The following is an 18,487-nucleotide window of genomic DNA, read 5'->3' as shown; positions in this document are numbered from 1 at the left end:
TTTAGTAATATGCACACAAGAGAATAGATTATATGGGTCAATCATCATATAACATGAGCATGTCCATTTAGGACTGATTTGAATTTGTTAATTAATTGATTGATTTTCTTTCTTTTTAAAACTCATCGGCTATGAACGGTCGAATTAAAAGTGTTGCCACACATACTATGATTTAGGCTCTTTTCCCAATCAGTTTAAGGAGTCTAGACTCGAGATTGTTGCCCATATATTTATATATTTATATTCACATCAATATATATACATCTTTAGTATTGGAGTTTTTTTCTCTCTTTTTTTTTTGGGTTGAGAAAAGCTGTGGAAGGCATATATAGCGTCTCCCCATACTGGCTTTTTGGACTTGGGTAATGTGGGTATAGCCTGCTGTTTGATACACTTAAGCATCTCAATATATGCTAGGGTATGTGCATTGAGTATTTAATGAAACATTTAAAGTTTAGTAAGCTAGGTCTTCATCTGGGCCTTAGGCTTTCAACGTAGCGAAGGAGTATTGGCGCGTTTCCTTCGGTTGTAGAGGAGCTGCCACTCACGTCCGCAGAGGGAGGTGTGTTGTCCATCTCGATGTTCGCAGCTTCTCTCAGACGTGCACTTTTACCAGCTGCATTATAATTAGAACCACTCGGTACCCTGAAAGATATACTTGATGATTTGACTTAATTAGAACCACTCGGTACCCTGAAAGAATGCTTACCCAGGATCAAGATAGCCCTGCTGTCCCAACCACATTCACAGTTGATACATGAGATAAGGCGCTGTCGCCTTCTTTCAACCTTGAAAGCCCGAAATCAGCGACCTTCGCCTGCATCTTTTCGTTAAGAAGAATGTTGCTTGTTTTCACATCTCGGTGGATGATTGTAGGATCACAGCCAATGTGCAGATATTCAAGGCCTGGAATGTAGAACCATGTTGTCAGCACGAAGCGGCTGTCCTCTTCACCACATGAAAATTTGAGACCAAAAAATTCTACAAGTATTCAAGCACTACTTAATCTGTCTCTTCCACAGTATGAGCACGTAACTATATACCATCCGTATTCTGTTGTGTGAACTTGGTAACTTACCTCGCCAGTTTTGCGTGAGGGCAACACATCAAATATCTAATCCATTAATATTAATATCTAGGAACTTGCAAATAACCTTGAAATGTACCTACAAGCAATTCAATTTTTGATCCTCTTTGTTTCAACCAATTGTGTATTCACTAATTTCTCATTAGAAAGTTTGCAAACTTTATGATGTAATTATTCAAGATGATTGCAAGGATGCTCGATTAGACTCTTTTTCCTTTTTCCTTGATAGCAACTTGAAGCTTGTGATGTGAATTTATGCAGACAGATGCCGTTTTCATGGAGTCATGGTGCTGGTAGTAATTCGAGTTCTATTAAGTCTCTCGACTCATTCAAATTATCCTCGGCAATGTGAAACTTTACACTAGACCAAGAAACAAAGTTACATAGACTAGACAGATGATGAAAACCAACAACACATAATTGAGTAAATAACAAGACTAATTGAATTACTATTGAGGCTATGCATACATATCAATTGTAATGGTATAAACCGTTGCTAAAGTCCATTCATAATGGAGTTAGTTTTTATTGCTAACATAGGTTACGTCCCCTTAAAAACAACTTCATTGAAGTTCTAGAAAATTACAGGTGTCATCATGTTTCATTCTAGGAACCGGCTTTGTAAGGAAGTCAACCCGCACCTGTTCAGGGGGACAGATATACTACAACTGCATATGGCCACTCTATATTAGATCTCATATGAAATGATAACAATATATTATCATGAAGAGAAACATTAGAGTAGCTCTGGAAACTGATAAAGTTAATCTATGTTTTTATGTTTTTTAAATAGCATTATATTGTATGCATATGGTCACTTTTTTCTTGATGAATTTAAGTCGTTAGAGCTCATTGTATGCATATGGTCACTTTTTTCTTGATGAATTTAAGTCGTTAGAGCTCGGGGGGCACACAAGGAATGGAGAGATCCTATTACCTCTCACAAAAGAACTGTTCTTCAAGAACACGTGGCATGGTGGGGGGATAACGAAGAGCAATGCCCTCCATGAGATAGTCAATTGGTTCTTTAAAATCTGGGTGGGAGGAACACATGAAATCTGAAAAACAAAATCACCCCTTACATTTTATCCTCAAAAAGGTCATACATGCACGAAGAAGCCGTGCATGGGTTGCCTCATGTGTGAGATAGCAGCAACAATGATGGTTTTTGCAATACGTCATATGATGGCAAGAAGTACATTTGCATGTGGTCACTTTCTATTAGATCTCATATGAAATGATAACAACATATTCTCATGGAGAGAAACATTAGAGTAGTTGTGGAAGCTGATAAAGTTAAGCTATGTTTTTATGTTTTCTAGAATATATTATATGCATATGGTCACTTTTTTCTTGATGAATTTGGATCACTAGAGCTTTGGGGCACACAAGGAATGGAGAGATCCCATTACCTCTCACAAAAGAAGTATTCTTCAAGAACACCTAGCATGGCGGGGGAATAAGGAAGAGCAATGTGTCCTCCATGAGATAGTCAATTGGTTCTTTAAAAGTTTGGGAGGGAGGGAGCACATAAAATCTAAAAAATAGAAGCACCCCTTACATTCACCACCATGAGCTCAAACTATGATAACCAACAATCTCTAAGCCTTGATCCTTAGGGAGATGAGTTTTTTGTGAACAAGATCCTGAACCTTGTCATCAACACACAAGCTACAAACCCTCTAGTCAACCATGTCCCCATCAACACAGTAGCTTCCAACCCTAATCCTATCATTCCTAACGCAGACCCAGAACTCACCAAGACAAAGGTGGTTGGGTGTAACATAGTGATTACCCATCTTGAATATATGAAAATCATTTCTATCACTCTGAAGGCTTAAGGAAACCACTCCATTAGGGCCAAAAATGTCTCAAAATGGGCTGTGTAAGGAATTTCGCTAACTTGCTAATTAGTAGAATGTTGACGGTCAAAATGGCTCCAAATTTAGCCGTTTTGGGTATTTAAAGCGTATCTATCTGACTGAATACGTATCTAAGTGCATATTTTAAAATCTTAAAAAATAGATCGTTTTCATGCTACTCTTTAATGGCTCGTCTCGAAATTTGTCCTCTTTTAGTGACTACGTGGCAAAATGACCATTCTCTCCAAACGCGCTCTTATCCATTCTCCAAAAAAATTTCACTCCTCTGCTTCTCTAAAAATTTCACAAGCTACATCTCATTCTCATTCTTCTGTGTCTCTCATGATCTAATAGCTCTGCTTATACTTTTTGCTCGGTTAGTAATGAGTGATACATCTAATCGAAAGTTTCATTTGAACATCAAGCTCAACCAAGAGTATGCAACTACACGGAGTGTCTACCAAAGATCCCTATCATGTGCAAATGAAGCTCAACATCTTCGCAAGGAAGGAAAGAAGCATATTAACCTATGGACAGATGGAAGTCTATATCCACCGGATCCCAAAACAGGAAGGTATCCTTCTTTTCACACACCACATGATTTGATTAGATTTGTTGGTGATGGGGAGGATGGCTTACTTGGTTATAGTTCAAGACTATCTCAATCACATATTAATTATGCAGAATATACTACATATCTTCAAAATACTTCATCTTTGAATGCAACAAAAATTTTAGAACTTGAAAACGAAATAGTGTCTTTGAAACAAGAAAATGATCAATTGAAATCCTTAAAAGAAACTCCAATAGGATTAAGAGCACGAGTAAAACGAATGCGAGATGTAGTAAACTTAACAGAGAGATCTGGACAAAGAAAAAAAAGGTTAAAACTTGTAAGAGATCATGTTACTAACCTTCTAGGATTTGACATGTCTAATGCTCAAGAAAGGGTGAGATTTTTGAATGAGCTTATGAATAGGTCGGATATCTTGAAACTTTTAGAACTTCCTGAAAATCAAACTCAAAAAAAACTGGTCTTTCAACATCTATTAAAAGATATGGACTTATTAGTCCAGCCTTCTCAAATGCAAGAAGTTTGTGACACAGTGGGAGTGAGTAGAAAGGGATACAGAGCCATCTCTAAAACCTGGTTCAGGGTCCTTAAGTATTACAAAATCAAAGCTTTTGGGTTGCCTAGACCTCACAATGTTGGAAAATATAGAACTATGTTAAATGAGAAAATTTCTAAACATTTCGGAGAGTATTTCCATATTGAGGGAACAATGCCATATGAGAGACAAAAAAAAAATCATCTTTTGAATACAACGTTTATAATAATATTTGGATGAACATTAGAAAAGTCCAATCTTTTATGGTGAGATATTACAACATAAGAGAAATAGATTGTGAAGGAAAACTTGTATTTGTTTTAAAATTAGATGAAGCTCAAATCCAAAAGTGTCAAAAAATGGAAAGAATATCTATATCCCTAATGAATAAAGCATTGGACTATAGTCAGGGTAAGCTTGATTCTCCATACCACAAAACTCAATCAGAAATGGAGCTATGGTGGATTGGATCAGCTCAGGTACCAGTAGAGAGTCATGAAACATTAAAGTGGCTCTTCTCAAAAACAGACATTCCTTCAGTTATTCAGAGCCAGAATACAGGTGAACACCTTCATGTTGATGACATAGGTGATTTCATTGTGGAATGGCATTTGAGTGCCGACCTCAAGGCGTTGAAGTGTATGTTTGGTGTATGTGGAGGAGCAAATACCAAATATCCATGTCTTTATTGCATGGCAAGCACAGGGACAAAAGAATGGCTTGCAGAAAATGAGATTGGAAAACCACCATCCAGAAATAATGTGAATATTGTCGATTATCCAACTTCTGTTAAAATATGGGATCCAATTCTACCAATACATTTGAAAAATGTGCATATATGTACACTGCATGCAGAGATAAGAATCTTGGACAAATTGCTCAGACTTCATCTGGACTATGCATATTCTATTAAGCCGACTAAACTTGCAGATGAGTGCATAGAAAAGTGCGAAGCCTTGCTCTCTCAAATGGGTTTTCATGGTGGGGAAGTGCATCTTAAAAAAGATCATGTTCTTTCTGGAGGTACAGGTGATGTTCTGCAAGATGTTTCAATGGGAGGAGCAAAAGCGAGAAGATTTTTGAGCAACCATGACACCAAACAAGTCAACGCAATGTGGAACTGTTGGAAACAGCTGTGTGTCATCACCACAAATGTCAAAAGTAGACCAGATGTAGCCAACAAACGTATGGAAGTTTGGAAAAAACTCGACAATTTTTTCAAAGTCCTTAGACGACAAGTTGGTTCAAATACTTATGCAGATGATTTCAAAAACGCAATAAAGCTTTTGATCAAAGCTATCACAGATGCCTGGGGAGAAAAAGACATAACTTATTACTTGGTGAGTATTCAGACTTATCAAAACAGTTATATATTGGTGTGTCCAGACTTATTACTTGAAATTTCTTAAATGTACTAACAAAAATTTTCTTTGTAGCATATTCTTTACTTGCATGGACCATATTTTGCTACAGAAGGACCACTTGCAACATGGAATACACAAGGATTGGAAAAGTCTCATTATCAAGCGAGAACTTCCTTTTTTAGATGTACCCGAAGAGGAGGAGGTGGACAAAGAAGAAGCAATGCACTAAACGAATTATTCAATTGGTTCTACAGGAGGCAATTACAAAGGATGAGATCAAAGACCCAGCAATCTGAAACTACACCAACACCTCAAGAAAGAGACTAATGATTACTAACACATTTGTACCTCTAACAAAAAGTTTTGCTGAAATAAAGTTGGTCCTTGCAAAATATTGTGTACATTAGTATTTGATTCTCTTGGGACTTCTTGGCATGTCACCTCTGTATCTCAAAAATTTTCTCCTTCTATAACCTCCAAGGAGATTGATATCTGACACCTCAGCTGCAGCTGCATAGCTAGAGTAGCAAAGAAAGTATCCTGCTCTTGAGGCATTGAAACCTGCAGCATATCCAAAGATTCTAAGAGCAGCAGCTCTCTCTAGAAGCAAAACCTTGTTAGCATTTATTTGAAGGGGAGTATATCCCATAAACCTTGACAACACCTTGAAGGCAAATATTGGCAACTCAGCATCTTCAGAGAAGTTCATGTGGAATGCACAGAACACAGCCTTATCCAATGTAGGCAAGTAGTGCATGAGAGCAGATGAAGGCCTTCTTGACCTTGTTTCTGTAGATTTCACTCTGGTGCCTCTAGCTCTTCCCAGAAAATCATCCTTATCAAGCAATTCAATCTGCAAGACAAAAACCTCAATTAAAAAAAATTACAATCACAATAACATTTAACAAAGGATTAAATGGAAGGTACCTTCTGCAACTCATCCTCAATTACTACTTTGTCTTTCATCAAGTTGCAAGAGCCAACCCTTTCCACTTTATCAGAATCTGCCTGAAGCTTGAAATCTCTGCCAAAAGACTCAATACCTAACTCAATTAGCCTGTCCTCAAAATCCTCATCACTCAAGGAAGGTTTCCCCTCTTCCATTTTTTTATAGCACAAGGCAAGTGCATCAGTAGGCAGGGATAAATGAGTTGTCAGATGTTTGCAAATCAAGTGCCAAAAACTCTTCCTTTGGCTCTACTTCTGTATCAATAAAGTCCTTGGCCACTTCACAAGCTTCTGAAATTGCTGCAATACAGTAGTCTTCTCTGATATTGAAGAGACATTGAAGATAGGAAAGAGGAATAAAATCTTTCTCATTGATATAAAAGAAAGGAAGGTTTGGAAGAGTAACAGAGGATTCAGATATACTTGCTACCTCTGAAGGCTCTTCAGTAATAGTGGAAGCCCTAAATTCTGCAACATCAAGATTTGCACTTTCTCTCTCCTCAGCTTGAACATCAATTTCTTCCTCTTCTAAAATTTCACATTTCTCTAACTTTGAAACTGTTGTGACAATTAAGTTTTCTTCCTCATTCTCTGCATCAATTTCTGGCTGTTGCTCTTTATCCTGTATTTCTGCTTTCAAAAATAGGAAGAAAAGAAAGGAGACATCCTTGGGGACAAGGTTGCAATGTTTTTTATGGATAGGACAAGAAATGGATGAAGGGCATGTGAAAGAAGTTCTGTTTGAAAATCTACTGAACCTCTTTGTTACTTTGGCTTTCTCCACAGATAGCTGTGTAAAATCTGTAAGGTGACAAAAATCATGGTCTTCGACACGAAAACAATGAGCTTGAATTGACATTTCAAATTGGTTGTACTCATCTTCAAGAATGTCCTTGAGCTTCAACAAAACATCTGAAAGAGAAAACCTTGGATTGAAAATCTCCACTGCATCAAAGTATACCTTCATATCATGACCATCTTGCAAAATAGCATTCAAGAGCTTCTCACTTGGGCTTTCTTCAACAAGCTCATGTCGACCCGCAACACCTTTACTCATTGAGATATTTGACAAAAATGCCTGAAAAATTCTGATGTGCCAGAACCAAGCGAAAATGAAAGGTCCAAAAAAATTGGAATGACTCTATCGCTTGGTGCGGGATTTACCAATTCCAAGGTCTCCAAATTAATTTTGATTTTTGCAAAATAGGGTTTGGAAGAGAAAACGGTGCACAGCTTGATCTGACGCAAACGAGTGGTCCAAAACTGGGGAAAAATTTTAAAAACGCGTGACTAAAAGACATTAAATAGTGACCGTTTATGCCACGTGGCAATAATGATTACATACCACGTGTACTCAACGGTACTTTGTACGACATATCCGAGGTATAAATACTTAATATTGTTAAAAATATTCATTTTTTTCTCCGTCACTGTATCAAGCGAAACCAGGCTACCTTTTGTTTCTCAACCCCACTTTTCCCATATCAAGCGTTCTCAATTCCCTACCCGAATCAAGCGATAACGAACATCCGATTCACTAGGATTTCCCTCATCGCTTCGTTCGGGTCTTCATTTTTTTCTCCATCCCGCATCAAGCGATAACACACATCCGAACCTCCCGGATTCTCATCATCGCTTCGTTCGGGATTTTTCTTATTTTTACTTCGTGCCCGAATCAAGCGATTATCACCTTCCATAATCTTTGGAATCCCTATATCGCTTCGTTCGGGCTACTTCATTATTTTGTCCTATAATACAAATTGCTTGATCTGGTCTCCTTTTCTAGCTTCAATGGCAAGGACGAAGCAGACTGCAAGGAAAGTTTACCCACCATTGGAGACTGAAAAAGCTGAAGACAAGCCAGGTCCTTCCGAACAGGAAAAGCCCCTTCCAAAGCCTCGTGCGAGGGCGACAGCAAGAAAGAGATTGAATTATCAGGTGAAGTCCTTAAGAGAGATAAGAGCAGCACAGAAATCTACAAGTCTCCTCATCCCTCGACTGCCATTTACACGGGTTGTCAGGGACATATCAGAAAGGTTGGTTGGTAAAATGAGAAACACATATCTTCAGAAAGTTCGATGGGAAACCCAGGCCCTCATGTGTCTTCAAGAGGCTGCTGAAGATTTTTTAATCGACTTTATGAATGATGGCTACATTGCTGCTGCATTTGCTCATAGGATCACTCTTATGAGCAAAGATTTTGTGCTGGTGTCCAGACTTAGATATAAGTTTGACAAAGCTTTGGAGCCTATTCCAAGTCAAGATATGAGAGCTTTTGAAATTCTTAATATCCCTCCAGCAAGGCAACCCAAGCAGTCTGTTGTTATTGAAGATATTTCTCATCCTTATGATACAAGAAAAGCTCAGGATATCAAAGAAGAAGTTGAAAAAGAGAGAGAGCAAGAGAAAATTTCAGAGGATGCACTTCTTTCTCAGCAAGCTGAGATTCTCCATTCATCCAATTCAGAGCTTTATAAGAATGTGACAGGTCAGATGATAGTAGATGTGTCCATGCCTGGAGAGGATGAGGTGTATTGTGACATTGCCCCTGAGGACACAAGCATGCTTGTGAATCCTAATATTGAGATATCTGACACAGTCCTCTTCATCTGCCTGAGGTTTGTAGGGATTTGCTTTTGTTTTCTTGATGAATTTCCCAGGAACCATATTTTGTTGACATGTTTTGTTTGTGTATCCAGATGTCTTATGAGGGATCTTCATGAATCAATGGCTGTGCAAGTGACAATTCTTGATCCCCTTGTTACACAGTGCCTTTTCAATAGGCAAGGGGATCTTGCAAGTTTTCTCAAAAACTTTGATATGCTTACCTGCAATTACATTGTGTACCCTTATGTTGAAGTGTAAGACTCATTCTCAATTACCTTTTGCCTATTATAGACATGACAGTATTCATTACTAATTTCAGTACTCATATTATCACAGAGGCCATTGGAGTCTTATTATTATCAATCTATTGGATAGAGATGTGATCTTTATGAACTCTTTGGCATCCATCCATGGGAGAAGTAAAATGTAAGAAACAATTTTGCCATGTGTTGACCCTCAAATTTCTTGCATGATTTCAATTATTTGGTTGACCCTCAAAATTTTATGTTTGCAGTGCTGCCAAACTTATCTTGAGTTTTCTAGCCTCTACCTATGTAGACTACAAACTTGAAGATTTTAAGTACTTCAATCAGGAAGTTCCCTTGCAGAAAGACTCAACATCTTGTGGATGGATGGTTCTTGCTAATGCTTGGAGATTTCTTGAGTCAAGATTCAGAATGTTAACACTTCCTGTAAGTTCATGTATAAAAACCATTGATTGATTTAGTGAATACATTGAGTGACGTGTTTTCTTACTTTCTTATTTTCTTTTGTCTTAGTTGCATGAGTATACAGATTCTTGGGTAAGTTGGGTAAGGGAGAAGGCAGTGTCCATGGTTTTGAGCAGATCCATCAATCCATATGATCCTGATTCTCCCTTTCCACCTGGAGCCAAGGATACAACTTCAAAGAAAAGGAAAAGGGAGAAGAAGGAAAGCAAAGACAAGGATGACTCATTCAAGAAGGAAAAGACCTCTGCCAAAGAGAAGAAGAAGAGAAAGAAGAGCCCTTCCAAGAGCAAGTCTTCCAAGGGGAAAAAGAGCCATTCTAAAGAGAAGAGCCATTCTAAATTAAAGATCCCTCAGGCTACAGAGAAGATCCCTACCCCTCCTGTTAAAGAGAAGAGCCCTAGCCCACTTGCTAAAGAGAAGACCCCCAGCCCTCCTGCCAAAGAGATGAGCTCTTCACCAGCTCAAGGGAAGACACCTATCAAAGAGAAGATCCCTAGTCCTCCTACCAAAGAGAAGAGCTCTTCTCCAGCTCAAGAGAAGACACCTATCAAAGAGAAGACCCCTGTCAAAGAGAGGAGTGCTGCTAAAGGTCTTCCTTTTCACTCACCAGTGAAATTTAAAATTCAGAAGCGTCGTTTGTCCAACAAAGGTAGTAAGAGGGCAAATGTTGGCTCTCCATTTAATTTCTTGTTCAAGTTCCCCAAGAAGATTGCCAAGTCTCCAAGGCCAACCTCCAAAGAATCTTCTCCAAAACCAGACCCCACTGCCAAATCTCCCTCGCCAACACGTGAAGGTCTCAAAGAGGAGCCCAACTTACCACCATTAGGGAAATCCACTCTAAAGTCTTCCTCTCCAACACCTCAAGTGCTGAAAACTCCAGAACTTGAACCTCAATCAGCAAAATTTGATCGAAGCAAACAGAAGAGAGAAAGATTCTCTAAAGATGCAGGGTCATCTCATGCCAAAAGGAAAGTTGATTTTGCAGAGTGATTCCACATATTGGATTTTGTTTTGTTCATTTTGTCCATATGTACACACATTTTTTGGGTTAATTTTCTGTAAAATTCTGTATCAATAATTTGATATCAATCTGTTAAACCTTGTTTTGTGTCGCGAACAATTTGTTAACCAATTTTGTGAAGAAGACGAGACGAAATCTAGCAGAATATATTGATTACATTATCATTTTCAACTATACAAACTTGCCCTTGCAAGTGGCTCAAATACAACTTTTTTTGGGGGGAGACATGTGATGCATGAGGTTACACTCTCCATCCTTGTACGGATAACAATATCATCTACTTTGAATCTATATTCAGGTGATATTTCATCCAGAAACTCAAGCGACTCTCTAACATGTTGTAGTCGCCAGTTTGATGTTACTATGAGTTTCCTAGGATCTATGAATGGATGGACTATGATGTTAAATTCAAACTCTGGACAATTCTCTTCAGAGTCCAAAGGGACCCAACTACCAAGCTTGCTTTTCCATCTCCTATAGTCATAGCCCAAAACTAAGGATTGGCAACACAGTTGGTATGAGATGGACAAAGAATTTGGGCTTACTCTACAACTGATATTGTCCCCCATATGAAAAGTTTCCTTGGTACTCCATCCTTCTCCAAGTACAGTGTCCAGATCAGTCAGAGATAGTCTTCTATTAAGCCACATCGTTCTTGTCCTCTCCAATTCCATTGTTTTGAAACATGCCACAAAGACATGTATAGGCAAGAACCATTGAAGTTTAATCCTTCTTGAAATCCTTCCAGGAGACATTGCTTTAAGAATATCATCTTTGATTTTGGATTTGAAGCTTGTTATGGTATTTGGATCAGGAACTTCCCATTCTAGTGACATTATTGTGGGAATAGGTATGTCATACAATTCTCCATGAACACCTTCTCTTGATGGAACCCTGTATTCTGCAAAATACACAAATAAATCCACTGATTTGTAAAATGAAGGTGGTTTGTCTGCGTACATGACATCTGCAATCCCATTGTGAATTGCCTTGAATGTGCCACTTAAGCTCTCAACAGGCTGCCACTCCACAGCTGTTGACGGAAAGATAACTGAAATGAAACAAACAACAAATATATCAGAAAGAGAAATATTGTGTTATGTCAAATAGATAAAGGTTTGTTGAATTACAGTAAGAATGGAGAATTGGATGTTCATCCAAGTTCAACACCATGTCTTTGGCCATGTAGACATGTTGAACTTTTGCAAGCCAGCCATTGTCGGTCACTTTGAATGCAAGAACACGACCTTTCCAATGGGATTTCACTTCATTTCGCTTGGTTCTTTTCACCCTGTGGGCACCTTTGCAAGAGGGAAGCATTGTTACCCAATCATTCACACGAAAAGACATGGGTTTCCAAACACCATCTTCTCTCGTGTTATGAAAATCACAAGAAGTAATATTATGAGAAGGACGACGTGAGGACGCCATAGAAGCTCACGGATAAGAGAAAAATAGTAAATCTTTTGAATAGTGAATCTTTTGAATAGTGAATCTTTTGAAAGTGCAAAGAAGAAAGAATAAACCATATGCCAAAATGAAAGGAAGGCGGAAAGTAGACGTCTGATGTTTTGTCATTAATAGCGTTGTTTTCAAGGCCTGAAAAGAGGATTTCGTATCTTAATGCTTGAATTTTTTAAAATAAAAAATGGAACAAGATGTCACTATTTTGGACCCAAACTTTAATGTTAGCCATCGTAAACGTCTAAATTTAGCCGTTTTAGCCGTTCGCCACTAAAATAGAACCGTTAAGAAGACATTTGGAGGAGACAAGAATGCCATACTTTTGTATACGTGTCAATTCACAATTGGACAATTTCTTAATCCTTGGATTAACAAACAGCCCTTTTCTAGCCGTTTTTGGCCCTAATGCAGAGCCACAAGGACTACAATTCTAGTGATGCTTCCCAACACACAAGTTATTTTCCAAGATCTTCCTAGAACTTCGAGGAGAAATGAAGTGAACAATGAGTACCAAGATGGAGAGTGAAGATAAAATGAGGCAAAAGGAGAGTGCCCAAGATGATCGAGGAATAGAATGAAGCTAGAAGACCAAGGAAGAGGGAAAAGAAATGTAGCTGCGGCGGCGGGTGGCTATCCTGTCGAGAAACTTGCCCCACTGCGCACAAATGCGAGTGGAAGGAGGCAAAGAAACGAGCAGAGGGTGGCGTGAAGAGAAGGCAGCATGTGGAGGCACGACGGATCTAGATGGAGACCACTGGATCTTCGCATTTCGGATCTGGCGGCGTCGAGTCATGGGAGGCAGAGTTCATAAGTATCTTGCCACTTTATTTGATTGTTTACTTAATTCATTGATTCTATGATTGTTTTAATCTTACAAATTGTGTTGATTATGATACAGTGGGGACGGATTACGGGGAGGAAGCCCATAGTCCACGATACTGGGTATGCTCGCCGGCATAGCAGACGTGACACGTGGGCCATCTTCAGAGCCGAGGGGCGTATTACGGACGCGCAGTTTGAGATGGCCATGAGACCATACAGTCGACAGGTACTTGAAAACTCTAAACGAATGATTTTGTTTGTTGAATTACATATATATATACTTATATACTATATATTACTTGAACAGGCACAAACTGCTGAGATGATCCACCCGTCGCCACTGCAGAGGGTGGACGTGAGCACTACTCATCGGACATTCCGACCGATGTGAGCTTATCTGAGCATGGAGGGAGCATCGAGTCATCATCTGGGTCTGAGTAGTACTCAGACTTATAGTATCACATTCCATATTGAGGATGTGGTTGTATATATTTTTTTGTAAACTAAAGCCATGGTCTACTTTGACATATGGACTCCCTTGTATATATGTGTGAAATTTTGATAGTAATATTGAATCGTAAATCGATAGTATTGCATTCATGTCTGTCTTGAATCGTGTATTGACAATGTATGCATTCATGTCGTTCTTGTCTTAATCTTCCTTGTGGATATCTTCTTCGTGGATGGTCCAATGCAGCAAAAAAAAATAATCCAGAGAGTGTTATTGGGTGCTGGAATGCTGGAACAGCATTCAGGTACCAAATAGCACTCTCTGGATTTTTTTTTTGCTCTCTGTTCGCGTGTATAAACGCGTTAGAACTACAAAAAGTCGCGTGTATATACGCGGATAATCTGTAAAACACGCGTGTATAAACGTATCAAATCTGAGAAATACGCATGTATAAGCGCATCTAAAGTCACAAAACGCGTGTATAGAGGCTTGTATCAGTGCGTCTAAATGCAGCTGAACTGACAGAACACGTGTATATGCTCGTGTATCAGCGCGTCTGAACACTCCTATACACGCGCTTTTACACGCATGTCTCTGGCCGCGATTATACACGCGCTGATACATGGGCTCGCTACTTTTTTTCACAAGTCATTTTTAGCGGCTAGGAGCGCGGGTATGAGCCCGATCCCTTGACCAAGGAAGAATGAAATATGTTAGAAGCACCGGCAAGCCAAGCAAAGAAAGCAGCCCGCCAAGGAGAGGAAGTAACAGCCCACTAAGAATAGGAAGTAACAACCTACCATGGAGAGAAAGAGACTGCTCATGAAGAAGAACAAGAGAAAATGCAAAAGAATAAGGAGGAGAATAGGAATCCCAACATGGAAGGTATATGAATTTTACAATGATTGTGTCCCATGGGGGCCAATCCACCAAGGCCACCCCCACAACCAATCATTCCACAAAGAGGAAAAAGGTGAAGATGCCTGGCGGTTAAAGTTCTCTAGAAGATTTGAAAACATTAAGAGACCACACATTTATTAAGTCCAAAGGAATCTTTTACCAAAATTGTGAAGAAGGTCAAGGACAAGGGCAGCCTCGAAGATCACAGAGTCCAAATAGCTACAGTTATGGCTCTACAAGAGGCCTTCAAAAGACATTTTGGTCGCACTATTTGAGGACTTTGTCTTGTGCCACATATATGCCAAGAGGATTTCTCTAATGCCCAACAGCCTACAACTAGCTAGGGAGCTATATGAGACGACATGTCTTTGAATATGAGTTATATATAATTTTTTATCTTTCTAGTTAAATAATATAGATATTGTCCATGCTCAATTCATTTACACTTTTTCTAATGGAAAAATCAATATTTTTGTTTGTCCCCACATTGCTAATCTCAATGTCCATCACTTCAGTATGTTTAGTTTCCAATATTTTGTAGTATACAATTTCTTACAAAACCTTTTCAAATGATTATGAAATTGCTTGTCATCTTTGAAAAGGTAACTAAGGTAGTTGATAGAAACCCACTGCTTTTCCTTTTCCCTCTAGTCTCGTACTGTAGGGTTAGATAGTGGCCTCCATGCACTAAATGATTTCATACAATGAATTGATGTGCAATATTAGATTTTTTTAACTCGGATTTTTCCATCGAAGATTAGTAGGAGCTCATCCTTCAAATTTTACCTACACAAACAAAACTTTACATGTACAAAATTAACAATATTAAAATTTCACACGGACACATTTTACACAGACAAAAGATACACAAATGTTATGTATTTGTGGTGGGTAGATGTTGTATAGTCTTATGAATGTTTGATTAAGATAACACGAGGATGCTATAAGTCAATGCAAGCTACCAATTTCTCTTCCCTTTGCCACATCTCCTTATCGTCCACCATAAAAATGAAGGTACCATCTAGCCCAAAATGCAAAACCAAGTACTCTCTCATGTTTGAGAGGACAAAGAACGCTAGCACATCCTTAGGGGTTCACTTAAAAATATGTAAGTCTAGTAAACACTATCATTAGAAGGGTTTTTTTACCAAGATTTTGAGAAAAATTTACAAAAATGTTCTTACATAAGGGGGGGTGTAAATGGTATTTTGAGAAAAAAAACATAAGTTTATCAACAAAATAGGTTATTTTTTATTTCAAAATTCAGAAAAAGGGTATTTTTAAATACTCTTTGAACACATGTTATGTAGGTCTTCTTAAAAGTACACTCCCCGTGGCGACATTAGCAATCTCGTTTTGGAGTGTCTCACCTTTTGGCGACATTAGCATAGAGTCTATGACTGACCTTCTACTTTGGACTCCACATTAGAACACCACTTTTCGATATTCCAATAATATCGCCAGCTCTAATGCATCCAACAAACCTCATGCTAGTACACTCTCATTTCAATGCCCACCACACACTCAACCGGGCCACATGTCCTAACTACTCCGAAGTGTCTCTTCTTCCTCCCACTACCCATGTGGATGGCCCAAGTACTTTTCATGAAGATCCTGTCACTCCAAGTCAACCTCTATCTCCTTCCACAAGCCCACACTCACTTACATCAGACCCTTGTGTTTTTCTTTATCACCTTATTAATCGCAACCCATTCAAACCCATGCCACCCTGTGACGCCAGGCTATGGATGCGGAGTTCCAAGCTCTATTGCAGAACACCACCACATGGAGTTTGGTGGCTCTTCCACTTCACAGGTGGCCAATCACCTACAAATGGATCCTTGGTTGGAAGCTCAAAGCCGATGGGTCCACTGACAGATACAAAGCTTGCCTTATCCCTCGTGGATTCTCTCAATCTCATGCTCTCGATTACGACGGGATGTTCTCCCCACTACTCGGCATGACCTCCTTCCGCATCAACGTTGTCATTGCTTCACATTATGATTGGCATCTTCACAACCTCAATGTCAAAACAAGGTTCCTACATGGTGATCTTCAGGAAGAAATCTATCTGGTTCAGCCTCCTCTCTATCAGTCAATCATCATCTCTTGGGAGCGGCGACAAAGTATGTCGGCTCCATAAGGCCTCGTATGGCCGTCAACAATCACCCAGGCACTTGTATTTAAAAATTCATCGTTTTTTGATTGCTCAAGACTATCTTCGACTTTAGTGGATCCCAATATCTTCACACGCCAGTCCAACACAACTTTTCTTATTCTCGGCTCATATGTGTCAATGACATACTGCTAATGAATCGGGAGTATGTCCATGGATCAAGCTAAGAGGGAACTCTCATGCGTTTTCCCTCTTATAAAGGGGGGAATTATCCTACTGCCTCGGCATCCATGTAGCCTATGATCACCTAAAAGCGTCAATCACTCTCTAGTCTCAATCCAAGTTTGTAGATGAGATTTTGCATTGCTAGAATATGGTGAATTAGAATGGAGTACCAATCCGTCTGGCAAACATCTATAGCGGCTCCATCAACGCAGAAGGAAAAACACTACATGCAAGGGGTTACATATTGTAATGTGTTAGGCAGTATATGTTACTTGGTAACTTGTAGTAGGCCTGATCTCAATTTTACTACATGGTATTTATCAAGGTCAATGAAGGATCCTCGTGGAGCTCCTCATTGGAATGCTCTTAAGAGAATTTCAAGATATATATACAACCTAAATTTGAGCAATTTGTTAGAGATATCTTGGATTGGCATTTTGCAAAGTAAGAAAGAGGATAATCCTTTTAAAAAAGTCTCAAAGGAAGAAAAATGACATGATGAAATCTATCAAGGGAGTATGTAGAATGCAAGTAGAGAAGTGGTGCAAGGAAAAGCCTTAAATGAGCAATATAGGTAATGTGTAGAACAAGGAAGAGAGGAATCACAACCTTCATGGAAGCGTGAAAATTGCAAAGAAGAGAAGTGACATGAGGAAAAGACTTGGTAAGTGATATAGATGATGCAAATAAGAGGAGATACAACAATGGTGAATGCGAGCATGCATGAGAGAGAGGAATGGAGAAGGAACAATAGAGGAGGGGAAACCACTAGAGGAAGGGAGGAGGGGGAGGATGGGAAGATAGGAGGCAGAGGGGCAGCTAGGAGAGGTGGGAGGAGGGGGGATGAATTTTCGAGGCATCAAAAAGTGAATGAAAGTGACTCTACGATATGCATAAAAAGTAGTAATGAATATCCATCTTATAAGTCACAGAAACTTTAAGAAAAAAGGCTTCAAACATATAGTGACACCTCTTAAAGGGCCCTTAGAACATCTCAACCTTCCTCTAATGGAAATAATGAAAAAGATGGGAAAATACTCCAAGAATTAATAAGAGTGTTGGTTTTAAATTTCCATAACATTTTCATGGTAATAATTTTTTAAACTATATTTAAAAACAAGAAGTATAGAAAAGAATGTTTTCTATCTCCTTGAGATTTACCCAAGGATCAATAATATAATATACTATTTTGGTGATAAATTCATTACATAAGTTAGAAATACCTTGAGATGCATCCAAAGCTATTTGTAATCTTGTTTTCCATGGTAGAGGTTTATCTCTAGACTCGACTTCACCTTCAATTGGACTTTCTGAATCTTCAAGTGGACATTAAAATAACCATGTTAACCATCATACAGAAACCTTTAATCTTTTAGTAATTATTAAATAATTTTTTGAATCATATAAAAACATCTACCATAAAGAAGATCTTTAAGGTTTCCTTTTGAGATATACTCATAAATAAGCATATATGTATTCTGTGTGCAATTGGGGAGATTCAACTCACAGCCATTGATGGCTCTATTCTTCGCCTTACAGATGCCTTATATGTACCAGGGATAAAGAAGAACTTGTTGTCCATTTCTTCTTTGGCACATTGTGGTGTGCAAGTCCACTTTGATGATGATAAATGCATGGTTAGACTAATGCTTTGACCTTGATGCTTAGTGGTACATTATGTCATGGACTTTATCAGTTGGATGCATTTCAACCAGTGGATTAGTCTGCTTATAATGCATTCACTCTTACTCCAGCTATGGTTGATGCGGAGTTATGGCAT

At 38.8% G+C, this 18,487-nt stretch overlaps 1 long non-coding RNA gene across 1 annotated transcript; it reads right to left on the bottom strand.

Annotated features, from left to right (window-relative positions):
* Positions 1–239: 239 nt before the first annotated feature.
* On the bottom strand, positions 240–18,196 carry LOC147620535 (uncharacterized). The gene is made up of 3 exons (XR_015270054.1): positions 18,125–18,196; positions 17,931–18,002; positions 240–906 (listed from the first exon to the last, which is right to left on the bottom strand). It is a non-coding gene; the product is annotated as an uncharacterized LOC147620535 (long non-coding RNA).
* Positions 18,197–18,487: the final 291 nt, after the last annotated feature.

Source organism: Cibotium barometz, chromosome 31, assembly GCF_041138505.1.
Source record: "Cibotium barometz isolate CiBa-2024 chromosome 31, ASM4113850v1, whole genome shotgun sequence".
NCBI classification, from domain to species: domain Eukaryota; kingdom Viridiplantae; phylum Streptophyta; class Polypodiopsida; order Cyatheales; family Cibotiaceae; genus Cibotium; species Cibotium barometz.
The sequence above is the reverse complement of the archived record's forward strand: the minus strand, read 5'-3'. Positions and strand labels throughout refer to the sequence as shown.